The 18,264-nt window shown below is 56.9% G+C and overlaps 1 long non-coding RNA gene across 1 annotated transcript; it reads left to right on the top strand.

Moving 5' to 3' along the window:
- The first annotated feature begins 1,344 nt into the window (after positions 1 to 1,344).
- Positions 1,345 to 8,545, top strand: LOC121136264. Its single transcript, XR_005873413.1, has 3 exons — positions 1,345 to 1,543; positions 6,337 to 7,135; positions 7,413 to 8,545. It is a non-coding gene; the product is annotated as an uncharacterized LOC121136264 (long non-coding RNA).
- The last annotated feature ends 9,719 nt before the right edge of the window (positions 8,546 to 18,264 follow it).

Below are 18,264 nucleotides of genomic sequence, written 5' to 3'. Positions count from 1 at the left end.
CTCACTCTCTCTCTCACACACTCTCTCTCACACACACTCTCTCACACACACTCACACACTCTCACACACACTCACACTCTCACACACTCACTCTCTCTCACTCACACACTCACACACTCACACACTCTCACACACACTCTCTCTCACACACACACTCTCACACACACTCTCTCACACACACTCTCTCTCACACACACACACACTCACTCTCACACACTCTCTCTCTCACACACACACTCACACACTCTCACACACACTCTCTCTCTCACACACACTCACTCTCTCTCACACACACTCTCTCTCTCACACACACACACACTCACTCTCACACACTCTCTCTCACACACACTCTCTCACACACACACACACACTCACACACTCTCACACACTCTCTCTCTCACACACACACACTCACACACTCTCACACTCTCTCTCTCACACACACTCTCTCTCACACACACACACACTCACACACTCTCACACACTCTCTCTCTCACACACACACTCACACACTCTCACACACTCTCTCTCTCACACACACACTCACTCTCTCTCACACACACTCTCTCTCACACACACACACACACACACACTGCTGCCTGCCTCCTCTACGGCCCTGCCAGCCCTATGGGCTGTGATGACAGCACTCCTCCTGTGCCTGTTCTGGTCAATAACCCTCAGCTCCTGGAGGAGGCTGATGACACTGCCCCCTCTGTCATAATTAAGCTCATGACGCCTAAGTAATTGAGTGGTCAGGATACTAATTATCATCTTTATTGAGACTGGAGAAGGGTGAAGGGCAACCTTGGCATTGAGCACCCCCTGCCTGGTGGCTTTGCTCTTGAAGACCCCAGAAAAGCCTTGGTGCCAGCTCAATGTCTGCCATCCCCTGTGAACCCACTCCCACCCCCAGGACCCCACCCACCCCAGCCCTTGTCTTCTTGCTTCCTCGTCTCAGAACATGTCCCCTCTGGTCACCAGGTCCTCTTGTCCACTTGCGCCCCTCCGAGCTCCCACAGGTAGCCACAGATCCAGGAGTGACCCAGACACGGTGGCTGGCAGGTACAACTTGGATATGGTTTTTTGTTTTTTCCCCGAGACAGGCCTTCTCTGTGTGGCTTTAGAGCCTGTCCTGGAACTCACTCTGTGAACCAGCCTGGCCTCGAACTCACGGAGATCCACCTGCCTCTGCCTTCCGAGTGCTGGGATTAAAGGCCTGCGCCACCACCACCGGGTTTGGACGCGGTTCTTTAAGCAACTCTTCCCTAACAGGCTCCAGGAATGCCTGCAGGGACTGAAGGACGGGAAGGCTGGTGATTGGGGAGGAGTCAGGGTTAGGGTTGGCGCAGAGCCTTTCCTCCATTTTCGTGCAACCCACAAGCCCTGGGATCTATCCCTGCCCGTCGTGGGCTCGCTAGGGTCCTGACCGTCCACACCTCTTTTCTGGGCTCCACATAGGCTGCCCGTACGCACTCTGAGACGGTAATGACAAGCGTGTTGGGAGTTGCTGGGAGAAGCGCCGCGTGATCCTACCTAGAGCCGAGTAAGACCGCGGCAGCTGGGGCAGGGGGCAGGGAGGGAGTGGGGAGTCCTGGGGGAGCGGGAGAGGAATGAGCCTGGAGAATGCCCTCAGCTGGCCTCTGGGAGGGGCAGCTTGGGCTCCAGGACGCGGGAGGAGCAGCTAAGCGGTGGGGATTAGGGAGCTCTCACACCCTGCGGGGGTCAGCTGGCCTGGGGCAGACCAGTGCTAGGACCGCATTTCAGCAGCCGGCGATGGCTCAGTCCCAGAAGAGTGGGAGGCCCCGGGAGAACGGTCTCGTTTCGGAAGGCGGGACCCGCGCACTCGCTGCTCCCTTGCCCTCTCCCCAGAGGCAGCACCTTGAGGAAGAAGGAACCCCTATTCCAGGCTGGGCTCGGGGACAGGGCGGGTGCGCCGACCTGGCCCAGCTCGTGGCCTGGCGCGGTTCCACCTGCGACAGATGGCAGCGTTCGAGGGGGTCCGGGCGTAGCAGAGAGGGGCGTCAGATGGCGCCGCCCGAGGAAGCGCAGGGGCCCTGGGATCTGAGCATCTGGAGGGGCTGCGTGCCCGCTGCGCCGGGCGGGTGGCAGGGGAGGTGACACGCCGAACTGCCACCACCGGTGCCCCGGGCTGTCCCAACCCGGGCAAGTGGGATGAGGTGGGAACCGCGGATCGCACAGCTGTCTGCAAGCAGCTGTGCGCCTTTGGAAGACAGCCCTTGCGCAGGCGCTCGGGCCTGCGTGCCGAATGAAGTACAGAGCCAGGGACAGGACAGGACGTTCGCGGATGTGCATCATTGTGCTCACAGAGCCCCTTGCCACTGGGGCCGTCCCCCACCCCGCTCCACAGCCCACCTACCTGGCTGCAGCTGAGCTTGTGACACATGCCTGGGACACTAGTACGGTGAGGGGATGGAGTAGAGGTCCGGTCCCAGGAGATTGGGGGGGAGGGGAGCAGAGGGTTGAGGGCCAAGTTCCTGTCTCACAGGAGCCCTTTCTGGTCCGAGCTTTGAACAGCTAACCCAGGAGCCACGACTTCACCTCTTGTTAGAAAGTGAGAAACACTGGTCTACAGAGTGAGTTCCAAGACAGCCAGGGCTGCAACAGAGAAACGCTGAGTGTGTGTGTGTGTGTGTGTGTGTGTGTGTGTGTGTGTGTGTGTGTGGTTGGCAAACAAAAAGTGAGAAACAGCCCCTTCTCCGAAGGTCCTGGTGCCAGAGTTCCCTCATTGGACATCCTGCAGAAGTGTTCTGGTCTACAGCAAGTTGAGAGCACAGCCTAGCTGGCACAGTACAGGGCGGGCTCTGCATAATCCAGGCAGAAGCTTCCTGAAGATTGGGTTTGGCTCAGCAGGGAGCCCTGCACAGGAGGTCCCTGAGGAGCATCACTGGGACAGCGGGACAACGTGAGAGAACCCCTCACTCCGGGTAGGGCTCAGTACTCAGACTTGACCAAATGTGCAGGCAGTGGTGGCCATCTCCCCCAAAAATCCCGGGTGCTGGACTCCCCACCCCAGCCAGAGGGGCAAATCTCATTTTCTTGCAGAACAAACAGAGAGCCTCGGTTAGGCCTGGGCTCAGAGCACTGGATGCGGCACAGGAAGCCGTTACACGGCTGTGGAAGGGAACCATGGGAAAAAGGATGGGAGTCCCAGAACAGTGTTGCCCTTGAGTTGGTGGCTCTAGGGCCCAAGGAGGGTTGACTCTGACTATTGATGTGGCTTCCCGGCTACACCTCAGGGAAGAGGTGCTACAGCAGAGAGAGGGCCTGCAGGTCAGGGGCTGAGTCAGGGTAGCTGCACACAGCAGGGAGAGCAGGGCTGTGACCGGGAGAGCTTGAGTCTCCGAAGCTGCTCCTCCTGCCCACCAGGTCCCTCCACACAGAGGGCAGAGGCTTCTGGGGCAGCTCTCCCCGACCCTGGGGCTCACTGCAACGGGCTGGGGGCTGAGTGGGGACCCCTCCCAGAGGTGTGCTTTGCAGGGCACCAGTGGCGGCGGCAACGTCAGTGAGTGGAGGATGTTGTGGGGACTGCAGCCCCTGTGGTGGGGGAGGGGCGAAGCTGTTGGGTCAGGTTGCAGGAGAACCTGGAGGCAGACAGCATGCTGCCCTGGACTACCACAGAGACTTCTCACACAGTCCTGCCTATAAGAATTGGAGCCTAAGGAGCCCTGAGGCCAGGGCAAAGAGCCCAGTTGGGAACCACGAGTCAGGAGCACTGTGACAGGAAGCAGAGATGGCTTTTGACTGCAGAGGGACTGTAGCAGGCAGGGCAGTGCCTGGGGTGGCTTTGAGGCCATGCCCTTTTTTCTTTTTCTTTTTCTTTTTTTTTGAGATGGGGTCTCTGTATGTAGCCCTGGCTCTCATGGAACTTGCTATGTAGACCAGGCTAGCCTTGAACTCACAGAAATCTGTCTCCTCTGAGTGCTGGGAGTAAAAGTACTATTACTCCCGGTCCCACTATACCAGGCCCCATGTGCTTTATTAAACAGGGAAACTAACTCTGCCTACCTCTCAATGTATTTCCTCACAGTGATGAAACACACTAGACAGTTTATCCATTGAACCCACAGGGCATTTTGTGTATGAAGGAGAGCCCCAGGGTCTCAGGGTAGGGAAGGCCCAGGGAGTCTTTTCACCCAGATCTTCCAGTCTCTCCAGGAGGATGTCAGGGACCAGGGGGAGCCTGGGACACATCTTGTGACAGACTTCAAAGGCACCCACAAGCAGGCCCTGAGCACAGAAACGACCCTAGGCACCTTACTTGCTCCATCCAGGGAGTCTAGGGGCCCATGGGAAGTCTGAGACTGGCGTCTGACAAACTCTCTTGCAATGCTGTTGCCTGCTTCATGCTGACTCAGTATCTGTTAGGTGTGTCAGGATCGATGGGCAGGATGGGAAAGAGTAGGCATCTTGCTCGGGAGGATGGTGTGGACTTCTATAAGATGGGGAATCCTAACTCCCAGTTGACAGCAGGGGTCACCGGGTTTGGGAATGATGACAGGGACCAGGCTGACACAGATGGCAGAGAGGAACACGGCACCTGCAGTGGCCCTTTGGGAACCCACGGCAGGCAGAGTCCAGAGCTGCAGTAAGCAGATCCCTGGCTGGGTGGCTATGATCCATGTTGTCCCCTCTGGAAATTTCCAAACTGTACCCCTACCATGTCCTATTCACTGACACCCTCCAGGGCTTCTGGGGGGTCTAGGGGGTACCCCAAACCACCTAGCCTCCTTAGTGGGTCAAGGGGAACGGAGTACTGAGCTGTGTGTTAGGCCACTCTGCTGAATTATGAATAAAATAGAAGATCAATACTAAAGGTGAACTTAACTCCAGAAGATATCCCAAGACCTCTCAAATACCTCTCTGCGGTCCAGAGCACTGTTCCCATCTGCCTCCAGTTACTCTGCTGGGTTCTCCATAGTCTGCACTTGGAGGAAGGCCAGGGTAGGTGTGGCCTGGGCTGGGCCAAAGACAGAGAAATGGTTTCCTATAGAGGGAGGTGCCGGGCTTGGCAGTGGTGCACTCTGGCTTTTGCCGGCAGTGGGGTGACCCCCAGCAAACTCACACAGAGGGTTCTTTGTAGCAAGTGATGCATGAATGAACTGCAGCCCATCCAGGCACTGGGAAGATGCACCCTGCAAACCTGGACAGTTCTTTCGCAAAAGGCACAGGCAGCAAGAGTCCAGCCACACTGAGCAGATTAGCCATGCTGCCACGCAGCCTGGTCCTGGGGAGTCACAGAGACAGAGGCTGAGATGGGTGTGGCTCAGTGACCTGTCACCCCAGGGCTGCAAGTGGTAACCACTCAATCACAGCAATGCAGGCTGCTGCTGACAGGGGAGCCCGAGGGGACTTAGAAATCCTCCCTCATTTGTCTACAACCTAAAACAGCTCAAGGAAATAAAGTGATTAATTACATGTATAAAGGGAAACTGCAAGGAGGCATCTGGGTCTGGCATGGCTCCCATCTCTGTTGGGGGGGACACAGGGTCGCAGATGGAGAAGCAGGTCCTGGGTAAGACCTGAGGAGGGGGGTGGAGCTGGGTTTGTACCTGCCTCCTGCCCCGCCCCTCCCTTCTGTCCTGCTTTGCCTCCCTCCCCTCCCCTCTCCCCTCCCCCTCCCTCTCCCTTCCCCTCTCCATTCCCAGGGCCAGCTCCCCTGATGAGCTGATCAATTGCTCATCACCATTCGTGGAGATTCTAACTCAAGTGTGGCATCTCAATCAACACTGCTGCCGCTCTCAAGCCATCGATGAACTGCTTGCTGACAAATGAGCCCTTTGGCTAGCCCCTGGCCTCCACAGAGCCTTGTTACCTGCCTGGGCTCCATGCGCCTTCTGGTGGCCTCGGGGTGAAAAACAGCCTAGAAGGCTGTGGGCAGAGCAGGAGGTGGGGGGGGGGGGGTTCTTGGTGGGCAGCCTGTAGGAGACGTAGCAGGCGTCCACCCTGCGTGGCCTCCGACCTTCTCCTTTCACGCCCCAAACAGCCCTGCTCCATAAGACACCAAAATGAGGTGGTGCCGCACACCTTAATTCCAATAGCTGGGAGGCAGAGACATGGGGGTCTTTGTGAGTTCAAGACCAGCCCGGTCTCTATAGCTAGTTCTTGGCCAGCCAGGGCTACGAGGTGAGACCTTGTCTCAAAAACAAACAAACAAACAAACAAACAAACAAGGAGCACCACAAACAGAAGACACAGAACATACCATTCCCAGCCTGCACAGAACAGCCCTGCCCCCCGCTGTTCTGTAGTGCTGGTAAGTCCCACAAAGTCCCATAGACCCCTGGCTGCCCCATGCCTGTCTCCCTTGTGTTCCAGATCATTCTGCTGCCCACAGTGCCTGCCCGAGGACGTCTACACGTGTAGGTCCCTAGGCAGACACCCTCCACTGTGTCTTCTCTGCTTAAGACCATCTCGCCCCCACCCAGCCTGCACCCCAGCCTCTGGCTGATGCAGAAGGAAGCCCTTTGCTGGCTGATGGCTGTTCCTCAGAAACCGGTTCCAAATAGGTACTCAGGAAGTGTCCATTGTTGAATGAACTCACGAAATAACCAGGAGGTGAGAGGAGGGGCAGGAGAGCCTGGTGGTCACAGATCCGAGCTTGGGGTCAGGTCAGGCCTTCAGGTTGCTGAAACAGGTCCTGGCTGCTCACCCGAGGGGTGCCCTGAACCATCTGTGGAGGCCAGAGTTCGGGGTTGGGTCCTTCCCAGAGGACACCTTGGAGGCAGTATAGAGGAATTTTGGTAGTGTAGGCACAGGGGCCCGCTTGGGCCCCAGGAACACAGGCAGGCAAGCCCTGGGGTGAGGGAATTCTGCCCGCCTCACTACCTCTTCCTCCCCTGATGTGGCAGAGCCGTATGGCTAGTCTGGAGGGGCAGAGATCAGAGGCCTCCTTCACCCTCCTCAGGCCTCCGCCTGGAACAGGCTGGCACAGCTAAAGGGTGAGGAGACTCCCTGGCTCCCTCATCCCTCCCTACCTCAGATGCTCCTGGGCTCTGGACCCCTGGCAGCTCCTCTGGTACACTACGTATCCACATTGGCTTCTGGACAATCTGGTCATCCGGTGACCGCCTTCCCCTTCATGTTGGCAGCCTGGGCTAGGCATGGCAGGTACCCTGTGAGTGTACGGACACTGACTACCGACTCAACTTCTCTGTCTTCTGCCCTCTGCCTGAGGCAGTGACTCTTGAGCCTTAAGGGTTCCACGGTGGGGGTGCTGTGTGTGTGTGGTGTGTGTGTATGTGTGTGTATGTGTGGGTGTGTGGTGCGTGCGTGTGTGTGTGTGTGTATGTGTGTGTGTGTGTGTGGTGCGTGTGTGTGTGTGTGTGTGTGTGTGTGTGTGAGTGTGTGCGCGCGGGGGTGACCTGTGCCAGCTTCCTTCTCTCTTTCCCTAGTTCCCACCAGAGACTAGCAGGCCCAAGGTCAGCGGTCTTCGTAACGACAGTGTCTGCCCTCCCCTCGCCTGTTGTGGGGAGCGAGGAGGCTGCTTGGCTCGATATGGCCCATCTTGTGAGACAATAAATTTGGCCATTGACCCAGCAAGCAGACGTCAATAAATGAACAGTTAATATAAACATTGTCCTTCCCAAATTAATCCAGGCTGTGGGGGTGGGGCTGGGAGAGTGGGAAGCTGAAATATGGAAGGAGGCATCTCCAGGAGCCCCCCCACCTCCTAGCCCACCCTGTGAGAAGGCAGGGTCTGCTTCTCCTTCACCAGTGCGCTCTGAGGCCGGCGTTGGCTCCCTGCTGCAGCTATTAGAAGCACACGGGGAAACAGCAGAACCACCCCATCCTGGGAGTGTCCCCCACTTCCCTCACCCCCAGTGCCACTTGAGATATATGTTAAGTGGACAAAGGGTTCACATGTAAAACACATGTCTTGGGGTTGGAGAGATGGCTCAGAGATTGGGAGCACTCTCTACTCTTCCAGACAACCCAGGTTCAATTCCCAGAACACACGTGGCAGCTCACAACTCTCTGTAACTCTAGTTCCAGGGGACCTGGCGCCCTCACACAGATGTAGGCAAAAGACACCAAAGCACCATAGACAGACAGACAGACAGACAGACAGACAGACAGACAGACGTCTTTGTGTGCCTCTATGCTTTCTGGAGACCCTAGTGTGAAGTGTGGGCTGATCCAGCCTGTACTGGTCACCCTCACTTTCTGAAGTAGGACCCACAGATCCATAAAGAGTGCTGGCATGCTCAATAAATGTGGTTGTCACCACCCTCAGGTAGCTCTATGGCCTCTGTGTCCTCCAGGAAGAAGGCTTGTGGTGGTTTGAATGAGAACAGCCCTACAGGCTCACATATTCAAATATCTGTTCCCTAGTTGGTGGGACTGTTTGGGAAGGATTAAAAGGTGTGGCTTGTTGGAGGAGGTGTGTCACTGGGACAGGCTTTGAGGTTTCATAAGACTCCCACCATTCCCAGTGTTTCTTTCTCTGCCTCCAACTTGTGGATCAAGATGTGGCCACTCAGCTGTTGCTGCTGCCAGGCCTGTGTTCTACCTCTAACCCTCTGAAACCATAGTCCCCAAATTAAACACTTCCTAAGTTGCCTTGGTCATGGTGTTTTGTCACAGCAATAGGAAAGTGACTAAGACGAGACTGGAGGAGCTGCTTGCTTGTGGTGGTACTGACTGTGGCCCAGGGGCACTGCTCTGTCCTCTGTGGCCTCTGGGATCTCAGGGACCTGGTTGGGGCAGCGTCTATGAACAATCACAGCCTAGGTGCAGGCTTGAACCTTGGACAGCCGTTGAGTCAGGCCAGGCAACACCCTGCATTCAGATCTGTCCAACATCTCCCAGAAGAGTGAAGGGGCCATCAGCTATTCCTGAAGGCTCAGAGAAAGCTCTTGGAAGCCCCCAGAATCTGTGCAGCAAGCCAAGGGTTCAGAGGACATCCCAAGGGAAGCAGAAGAGCAGCTGGCCCACTTGCTTCATCTTCTGGCATCTATAGTCAGCAGTACTCAGCTGGTCTCTCATGTCCTGTGTCTAGGCCTTGGGTAAACTGAGGCCCTGAGCTCCCTGGATAGGCTGTGAGGTGCGGGAGGCCCACTCGTTAGATAAGCTACTGGTGACACAAGCAGAGGTGCCCGTAAGTTTTGGTCTTCTTCCAGGTGGGGATGGTGGTAGGGACTGGAAGCCTTAGCTACTGTCCCTGACTCAGTATGAGGAGCCACCCCCTCTAGGTGCTCCCCATCCTGGCCTCCTCTGTGGGAAAGCTCCCCAGCTAGAGCAAGGTGGAGGCCGCATGATGGATGGGCTCCAGGGGCCCTTGGCTGCCCTAACAAGGGTAGGTGGGAAGCAGCTGTCAGCACATAATGGGCCTGTGACAAATGGGGTGGGGTTGAGGGGAGGCTTCCTCCCCATCCTTGCACCCGGAAAGGCTCCAAGGGTGGGGTATTTCCACATAGGGGTCATCATATGAGTTTAGGGGAAGCACAGGACAGGGCTGTGTCCCTTTCCCTGAGTTCTTGGGGGGCAGCTTCAGGATCCTCAGCATGGAGGGGGCAATTGGGTGGGGGCTGAGGTCTGAGATGGGCTCCCAGTGGCCCATGCCCTCCTGACTGGCCAAAGCAGCTGCTGAGCTCAGCGCTGGCTGACCCAGTGCTTTAGGGACCATTAAAAACATTCTGGGCCGCCGGCCGCCAGAGACATCAATCTATGCTGGACACAACCCTGATGTCCTCCCCTCCCCCATGCTTCCTCCAGAGCCTCTGCTCTCCAGCCTCATTTTGGCCTCTCTTGGCTCCTGTCCTAGATGAGGGCCCCTCTGTACTGCCGTGCTGAGAGATACCTATCCTCAGAGCCTCAGGGACACACACTGGGGAGGGCCACCCTGGGGAAACTCGGTGTGGGGAGGGGTCCCACTGACAGGAGGCTCTAGAGGACATACAAGAGGAGGTGCCCAGTCAGGGAGGTGCCATCAGCGGGTCAGAGAACCAGATGGAAAGTTGGGGGTGGCAGGGGCAACTGCTCCAGCAGCCCTATGCTTAATGCCACTGACTTTGGCTGAAAATGTCTGGGAGGGAACTTTGGAGTATTTTCTAATAGGCTGTGGAGGTCCAGCTCCAGCCTGTACAGGCAGAATATGGGGTAGTTGTTTGATCGTACCTCCTGGGCTTGGGTGGGACCAGGCAGCCCAGCCAAGGGCTCCAGAAGTTGATGAGGCAGTGATGGAGGTTTCTGGGCCTAGGCAACTGCTCCCCGACGGGACTGTAGAGGAGTAACAAGCCAGGCACTTCCTGGGAGCCTTCTGTGAAAGCTGAGTGTGGTTCCATAGCACACAACCACCCCAGGCCTGACTCAGGAGTCTGTGGGCAGAACAGGGCTAAGAGGACATGCCATTGTCATCCACAGAGCCACTTGCAGGGGAATGAAGCAGTGCTAGGCACAGGGGACAACTCACCTGTGAGAAGGGCAGTGGCAGTGTGGGATTCGGTCGTTGTGGTCTACACTTGCCTTTGGTCTGTAGGAAGACTTGGAAATGCCATCAGGTGGGTGGGCACAGGCCAGGCCAGCATGACCACTGGGGCACTGTTGTCACCCACCTACATGCTGCACTGGGATCACTGGGAGGTGCCAACAGATAACAGGGGTGCTGACGTGTCAGGGATCAAGGCTGAGTTAAAGGAGTCGTTTGTCCTCCCTGCCTCGAGTCTGTGAATCCCAGGCCCCCTGTACTCTGGGCCAAGGTTGCTGACCTGGCAGAGGCAGAGGACAAGCTGCCAGTGAGGCCGCGATGGTCACTGCCAGCCCAGAGGGTTTAAAGGGCCGCTCACTCACTAGTGATCAGCTGGGAGACTCTTCTGAGATGTGTGCCTTGTCCTGGTCACAGGAACGGTCTTCCTCTGGGGTAATTGATTCAGCCTCCTCTTTAAGAATACTCGTAAAACTAGGTTCCAAGAACAGGCGAGTCCCAGGCCCTGGCCAAGCCAGTCATGAGATGAGGAACTCAGGAGGCAACCGACAGCCTCCACAAGGCAGGAGACAGAGTCCCAGATCCTGCTGGGGACATCTGCAGGACAGGTGGCAAAGAGGGGCCTGCCCTCGGGCAGATGCAGTCAACTGCCTGAACCTTCTAGGAGGTAAGGATCTGACCTGGTTGGACCCCACATGCTGTGTGATCTTGGCAGGTCTCTGAGCCTCTCTGGGTGCTACAACAGAAGCCCAAGTCTAGCCCTGGACCTGTGAAGTAGATCAGCATCCCAGGTACCTCCCTCTGTCCCTCTAACCACTCCCTCACGGTGGCCAGGTGACGTTTTGTCCATAGGTCCTCCTCTGTGTCAGGTGAACTGGCTACCTAACACTCTCCCCTCCCACCTACCCACACAGTGCTCCTAAAAGTCTCTTCAGGCAGCCTGGGGGATACCTAAGTTTTCGTCACAAGCCTCTTCCTTCCCACTTTGGGTTATTCTGTCCTGGTGCCTGAGCACCCAGTAGCAGATGCTGGCCTTGTCCATGTGTGGCCCCTGTTGCTTCCTGGTCCGTCAGCATGGAGTGCTCGCCAAGGGAACCACTGGGGCCCAGCTCCTCCATGATGAGCAAAGACTTCACTTGGGTCGAGTGCACCAGCAGATCACGAGTGTGATAAAACACAGAGGATACCTCCGAATCCACACTGTCCTGGTATGTGTTTGGTTTGCCCCGGCCATTGCTGGTAAGTAAATAGAGGCCGGACGTGCTGAAGCAGGAGGTGGACATGTCCATTGGAACTGTCTCACCAAGACTCTTGGACAGTTAGTTTCCTGGCCCAGGAACCAGTCCTGCAACCTGGGAAGCCATCCTGGCCACGATACCCGATGGGCAAAGCCTTCCGAGGTCAAGTCAGTGCCCTAGGCCGTGTGTGAGAATTCTGCCAGTTCTAGCTGTCTTTACCACCATTCGCTGACAGTGAAGAACACGGGGACCGTGTTGTTACTACAGAGCCCCCCACAGTCTGCATAAGCCCACCCCATGGATCTGGGATCCCCGAGGAGATAGTAGATACCTAGATGCCACCAGCTGACAGTCTGGCCTCTGTGTCAGGATGGCGCCCTGGTATGGCCTCTGTGTCAGGATGGCGCCCTGGTATGGCCTCTGTGTCAGGATGGCGTCCTGGTATGGCCTCTGTGTCAGGATGGCGCCCTGGTATGGCTTCAGGGCCAGGTCAGCATTGCTTGTCCCCAAGGGGCTGAGACTAGCGGTGTCCGGATGATCTGCTGTTGATGAGGAGAGCAGGAGGGAGCAGGCCCGGCCTGGGTCAGCAGATCCGCTATGCTCAGGATATGCCTGCCTATCGATCCGATAGACACAGGCTGGATTGGCCCCTTGGGAGTTAGTCCATCCAGACTCGGCCATGGGAGCAGGACTGATTCTCCATCAGAAGTGTGTGATGCTTCCCAGGGTTGGCAGCAGCACTTAAGCTACTGCTCCAACGGGCCCCTACACAGAGGATAGCTGGCCCTCAGCTCCACCCCAACAACCAGGCTGTGGCTGTTTTGCTGGTTGGTTGGCCTTGGGTGCCCCGGGACACGGACACTCCCATAGAGATCACAACGCTAATGATGGAGGTTGGGGGGACACCCATAGGCATCATGAGATCCATAGGCCAGAAAGGGAAGCAGGCACAGGCATGGAAAGTGGGGACAGGAGCCCCCGAGTGTTCTTGTGAGCCCTGAAGACAGACACAGGAGGGACATGCATGAGGAGACCCTGACAAATAGGACAACAGATGTACCAGAGGTGAGAAATCCAGCTGCTGACGATCTGGACTCTGCTACCGGCCCTGGAAAACCTTCAGAGTGGGTCCAAGCTCACGTCACACAGGTGGGGCTCCTCCTGCCTTCTGTCTGTCTGCATGACTGCAGCTGGTGTGTGTGGCCACAGATCAATAATGGGAAGCTGGTTCACTCTGTGTGATCTGACAGCCTAGGGAGTCGCTCTAGATTACAGACAGGGCCTAGGGCTACCCACACTTCCCACCAACCTCCACCACTAATGAATTGGGATTTAATCTGCAAGGCTTTGGCAGGAAGTCTGGCTCCACGGGGGACTTGGTGAGGAGTTAGCAGGTGGCTGGGTTCTCCTGTTAAGCTTTTGGGGGCGGGAGCCGTGAATGATCCCCGCTGGGCAGTTGATACCACACGGGCACACATCTCCCGCACTTGGGACTCTGCTGAACCGATAGAGTGAGAAAAGAAACCAGGCAAGTCATTTGACAGCCTTGGGAGTTTTCTGGAATGTGAATCTATTTTCACAACGTGGTCTGGCAAGGCAGATGGACTGAAGGCCATGGGCTTGTCTTGGCCAGAGCAGAGTCAGGCAAGGGGACCCTGAGGAGCAGGACTTCGGTATGGGGTGGCCCTCGTGGGATTTCCCCAGAAATGATGCCCTGCCCAAGGTCAGGTCCAAGGGGAACCCCTGAGGAAGCCTTCCTTCTAGGGTCCCAGGATACGGCTGCTTCAGGATGGCAGCAAGCGTCTCAAGACAATATTCCACAGAGGGGAAAAGAAGGGGGTTTCATTAAATTAATGAATTTAATGAAAAAATCCACCCGGTCTCTAGCCATGGGATTGCCTGGTATAGGGCACAGAGAGATCTCAGACACCCATGCTCAGCCTGGCCCAGCAGCTGGCTAAAACGGAGGTGGGAAGAACCCTCTGGGCCAAGCCTGCCTGTGAGCCTCCTCAGGCCTTCTTTTGAGCAACTTGTCCTATGGCTCCCTGGCCTCCAGCCTCCCTGCTAACATCCCTAGCTTCCCTTGGCTATTTTCGCCTCGTGGCTTCCTCAGGCACCCTGGATCTTTCTAGCTGCCCCAGCCTTTGCTGACCTCCCTGGACTGTCCACTCATCACACAGCCTTAAAGAAAAGACCTTTCTTAGGCCCTGGATCCCAGCGCTCCTCCTGTTTGGATAGAAAGGGACAGGAAAGCCACCTGCTTTTGTAGGTAGTTTGTCCCCAGATGAGAGCTGTCCAGTTTCTCAGGGTGCCCAGCTGCCCCGTGGTTACCTTTATGGTCGTCTCCCGTTGACAACTTACAGGGTTAGCTGGGCAGTGGTGACTTGAGCCTTTTATCCCAGTACTTGGGAAGCAGAGGCAGGTGGATCTCTGTGAGTTTGAGGCCAGCCTGGTCTACAAAGTGAGTTCCAGGACAGGCTCCAAAGCTACACAGAGAAACCCTGTCTAAAACAAAACGAACAAACAAAAAAAAAACCCCAACAAAACAGAAACACAAACCTTACAGTGTTATTACCACAGCTGCTGGGCAGCGGCCCCCAGTCTTGGCCCCCTCACCCACCCGTCTGTGCACAGCAGCAGCAGCCTGATGGGTCCCGTGGACCTGGTGGCGCTCCATGACTACTCTCTCAGTCACCGTATCTTCATGGCCACCCTGCCTCACAGTCACTACACTGCGTGGTCACCTCACTCATGATCCCCTCACACGATTGCCACTTTAGTCAGTGGCCGCTTAACCTCCACAGTAACCTCATCCTGTGGTCATCTCGTCCTCACGACCACCTGACCCCCTGCCCACCTTTTCCCCACAGAGGCCGCCATCTCCCGCTAGCAGTACGTTTTAGTCTGCCTGTGCCATTCACAAGGCCCGCACTTTCTCCCCGTGGCCTCCCAGGCTGGCCCTGCTCATCTGGGTGTGTGTCAGGGAGTGGATGGCTCACTTCCCGGATGGGGGTCCGGGGCTGGGGCCTCGTGGGGGCAGTGGAGCCAGGAGCTCTGGGCTGACAGGAGGGGCAGGTGTCACTCTTAGAAGTAAGCACTGTCCATCTGTAATGAATGGCGGGCCTCAGGGGAGCCACTGCGGTATTTAACAGCCGATATTGGACTGTGGGGCTCGGCCTGGAACAGGCGCATTATGAAGGCTAATGGATTTTTGAGGCCAGATTGATTTTTCATTAATTTGGTAAAAATCTTTTTCCTCTCCCCTATAATTCTGTCTTAAAACGCTCCCCCTGACAGCTCGATAAGTCACTCCCGCCTTAATGCACGTCTGTCTCAGCGTCTGGGGCTGTGGGGGGAGGGGAAGTCAGAGTGGCTGCCCATCACCTCAGGTAAATACTGCATTATGCATGGGCACGGAGCCCGGGCCACCCCAAGGTGGACACAGAACTGCAGCAGCCGGTCCGGGCTCCTGTGGACCCTCTGAATGGGGTAGGCCTTGGCTTACAGGCCTCCAAAGGCTCCCGGGAGGTGACCGGCAAGCTCTGAGAATCCATTGTGAGAGGTGAAGCAGAGCTCCCTCCCGGAAGGATGGGACCTCAGGCCTGAGAGGCCTCTTGCTCAGCGCCCCGACTCCGGGCCACAAGCCTAAAGTCCACAAGCCCGTCTGGACTCCTGCAACAGGGGGCTGCCACCTCAGTCCTAGCCACAGCTCTGTGTCCAGCCCTAGCCCTCAACAGCTGGGCCTGCCTGGGCCGGGCAGGGCTCCCTCCCTGTCTTCCAACCCACCCTGACCCCCATCTAGATGCTTCCGGACTCCTGCCTGTGGTCTCCAGGCTGTCCTTCCTTCTCTGGTATGTTACGTTCACGTGAACTTCGGGTGACACTGGCCTTTCCCTCCAGCCAGAGGACACACCCAGCGCCTACTCTATCCCCTTGGTGCCCCCTTAGCCTCCAATGGGTCCCACGAGAGCCGTCCGCCACTCCTAACTCTACCCGGTGTACTGGAGTCACATCCCCATGGCAGCCTAGGCCCACACGGGACACTTAAGTACCAGAGATGGTGACGATGGCTACAGGTGAGTGTGTGTGTCGATGATGCCGGCGATGGTGGGGTAAGGCCGGCTGACGGGAGCCAGGCGTGAGGAAGACAGCTGCTCACCGGCATGCTCTCTATGGCTTGCTCGGCGTGCTCTCTTTTGCTACCGGGACCACCTGCCCAGGGATGGCACCACCTGCCCAGGGATGGCACCACCTGCCCAGGGATGGCACCACCTGCCCAGGGATGGCACCACCACAGTGACCTTGATCTGAGCCCTCCCACATCATTAATCGTTAATCAAGAAAGTGCCCCTACAGCCTTGCCCGCTGGCCGATCTGATGGAGGAGACAGTTCCTCACTGAGGTTCCCTTTTCCCAGGCGGTTCTAATTTGTGTCAAGCTGACAAAAATGAATCAGCCCAGTGGTGAAGCTGACATCAGCGGTGGTGAGAAGGTGATTTTGACCTAAGCTACGGTGCATGGGGCGGTGAAACTGACCTGTGCCAGAGGGGTGGAGAGCTGGTGAGAAGAGACGGGGGGGCGGGGGAGCCAAGGTGTGGGAAGACGGATGAGAGACGGGGGGCGTGTAAGGGGAATGAAGTTGGGGGGGACACGGAGGAGGGGTGTATACATAGCAGGGCAGTGATGGGGCCTCAGGGGGCCAAAGCACAGCCACAGCTCTCGGGAGGATGGGTCACAGCTTCTAGGAGTAGAGATGGCCAGGGTTGGGTCCCCTCTGGCTCTGTTCTACCTGTCACAGGAGGCGGCATGCTGAGGACATTGATTCTGGATGAGGTACTGGGCTGTGACCCCCCCTGCCCCTCCAGCTGAGGCAGGGACCTCAGGAAGGTAAGTCTGAGTGACAGTAGCCCAGAGGACACTATCCTGATCCAGAGCAGAGCCCTTGGTGGATGTGGCCAGCATCTAATGCTCACTCATCAGGGTCAAGGACCTCTCTACCGTTGCGGGACCAGGATCCTGGTCCCCAGTGTCCCGGTATTGTTGCCCACAGCAGAGATGTAGGTCTGCATGCCTGGCGGAGAGCTCTGGCAGCCACTGTATGATGGCTGCTGTTTGGCTATGGCTTTCTAGAGGCCTAATGGTGGCTTTCAAGTCAGGCTAGTGTGATCTGGAGTGACCCAGCTCCTCTGATGATAGTGGCGGGTCTTCACGCTCTCTTCCCTATCCTGAGAAACTGAGGCACGCACCACTAAACCTCTCTAACTCTGTTCCTTCCACTGGCTTGGCCATCACATCCCCTCACCAGGGCTACAGCTCTAAGTGGCCACGCCCCTGCCACGCTCCTACCTCTGCCCTACACCAGCTGCCCCCTCAGAGCCAGTGCCCAGCCAGACGCTTCACTAAGGCCTGTACTGTGGGATCCTGACTCGGTGCCCCACCAGGCAGGCCAGATGTCCGGCTTGCATCTTCACCCTCCTCCTTGGACATCCCAACCACGTAGTTTAAGCTTACTGGAGATGACTGGTCCAGGGACACACCTCCCTGGACTGGGAGCTCAGTGCACTGTCTCTTGCTCCCATGCCTACAGCTGAACTCACAAATCCCTGGCCATTTGGGACAATGGACAAAATTAAAATATTGATGGACGAGGGGGTGGGTGTGGCCTCAGACCCAAAGCACACATGCAAGAGGGGCCTGGGAGGCTGAAGCCCTGCAGGTTCTGGGGCTGGGAAAGGAAGCAGATCCTTCACTCACTATCCATCACCAAACCTCCCATTCCACACGCACCCCGCCCTCACTCTTCCCCACCCCCACTCTCTGCCGCGCCTCCCTCTCCCACATTAATCTCCAGGCCTCTCACTGCTGATTCAAGCAAAACAGACTTTGCCGTTTCCCCTCTCGGCAGTTTTTTGTTGGCAAAGCAGAAAGGAATCGCGGTATACACATGTCTCAGCCTCCTGCCCAGGGAGCCGCCTGAAAATGAAGCACCCCTCCACGGTGCGCGGGGCCGTGGGGTGTATGCACGGTAAGTGCACACAGACACCCCACTTCTGTCGGCCTCATCGTCTCCCCGCTGGTCACGGACCCTGGGTCTGCATAGGCTGTGAAGAGCCAGGTTCCTGTGCTTCCCTCTCAGGCAGCACATGCGTGTGACATGTGTCATGTGTGTCATGTGTCTTCCTCAGGTATTCAGGGCCCTTACTGACCAACCGTTCATGGCCGAGGGTCCACCTACGATCACAGTACTAAGCATCAAGGGGCTGAGTCAGAAGGGGCTGCGGTTCAGAGCAGGGATGCGGCCGAGCAAGGCTTCCCAAGGAAGGGCCATGGACCCTGAGGGCTGGGAAGACGCCAGCTAGGTAGGAAGGCTCAGAGAACCTCGGGGGGCAGGGTGGTGGGAAGAAACATGCCAGGGTAAATGGGCCAGAACCGGGCTTGTTCACGTTCCTGGTGCGGTGTCCGTCAGCTGGCCCATTAGGGTAGCTGCCGTGTGTTGTTAAGATCAGGGCCAGGACCCTCCAGGGCGCATGACTGGTTGGCTCCCACAGTGCTGGTCTGCATTACAAACACCTATTTTTCTGT

This window comes from Mesocricetus auratus, unplaced genomic scaffold, assembly GCF_017639785.1.
Source record: "Mesocricetus auratus isolate SY011 unplaced genomic scaffold, BCM_Maur_2.0 Super-Scaffold_100055, whole genome shotgun sequence".
NCBI lineage: Eukaryota > Metazoa > Chordata > Mammalia > Rodentia > Cricetidae > Mesocricetus > Mesocricetus auratus.
This window is presented reverse-complemented; position numbering and strand designations above follow the sequence as displayed.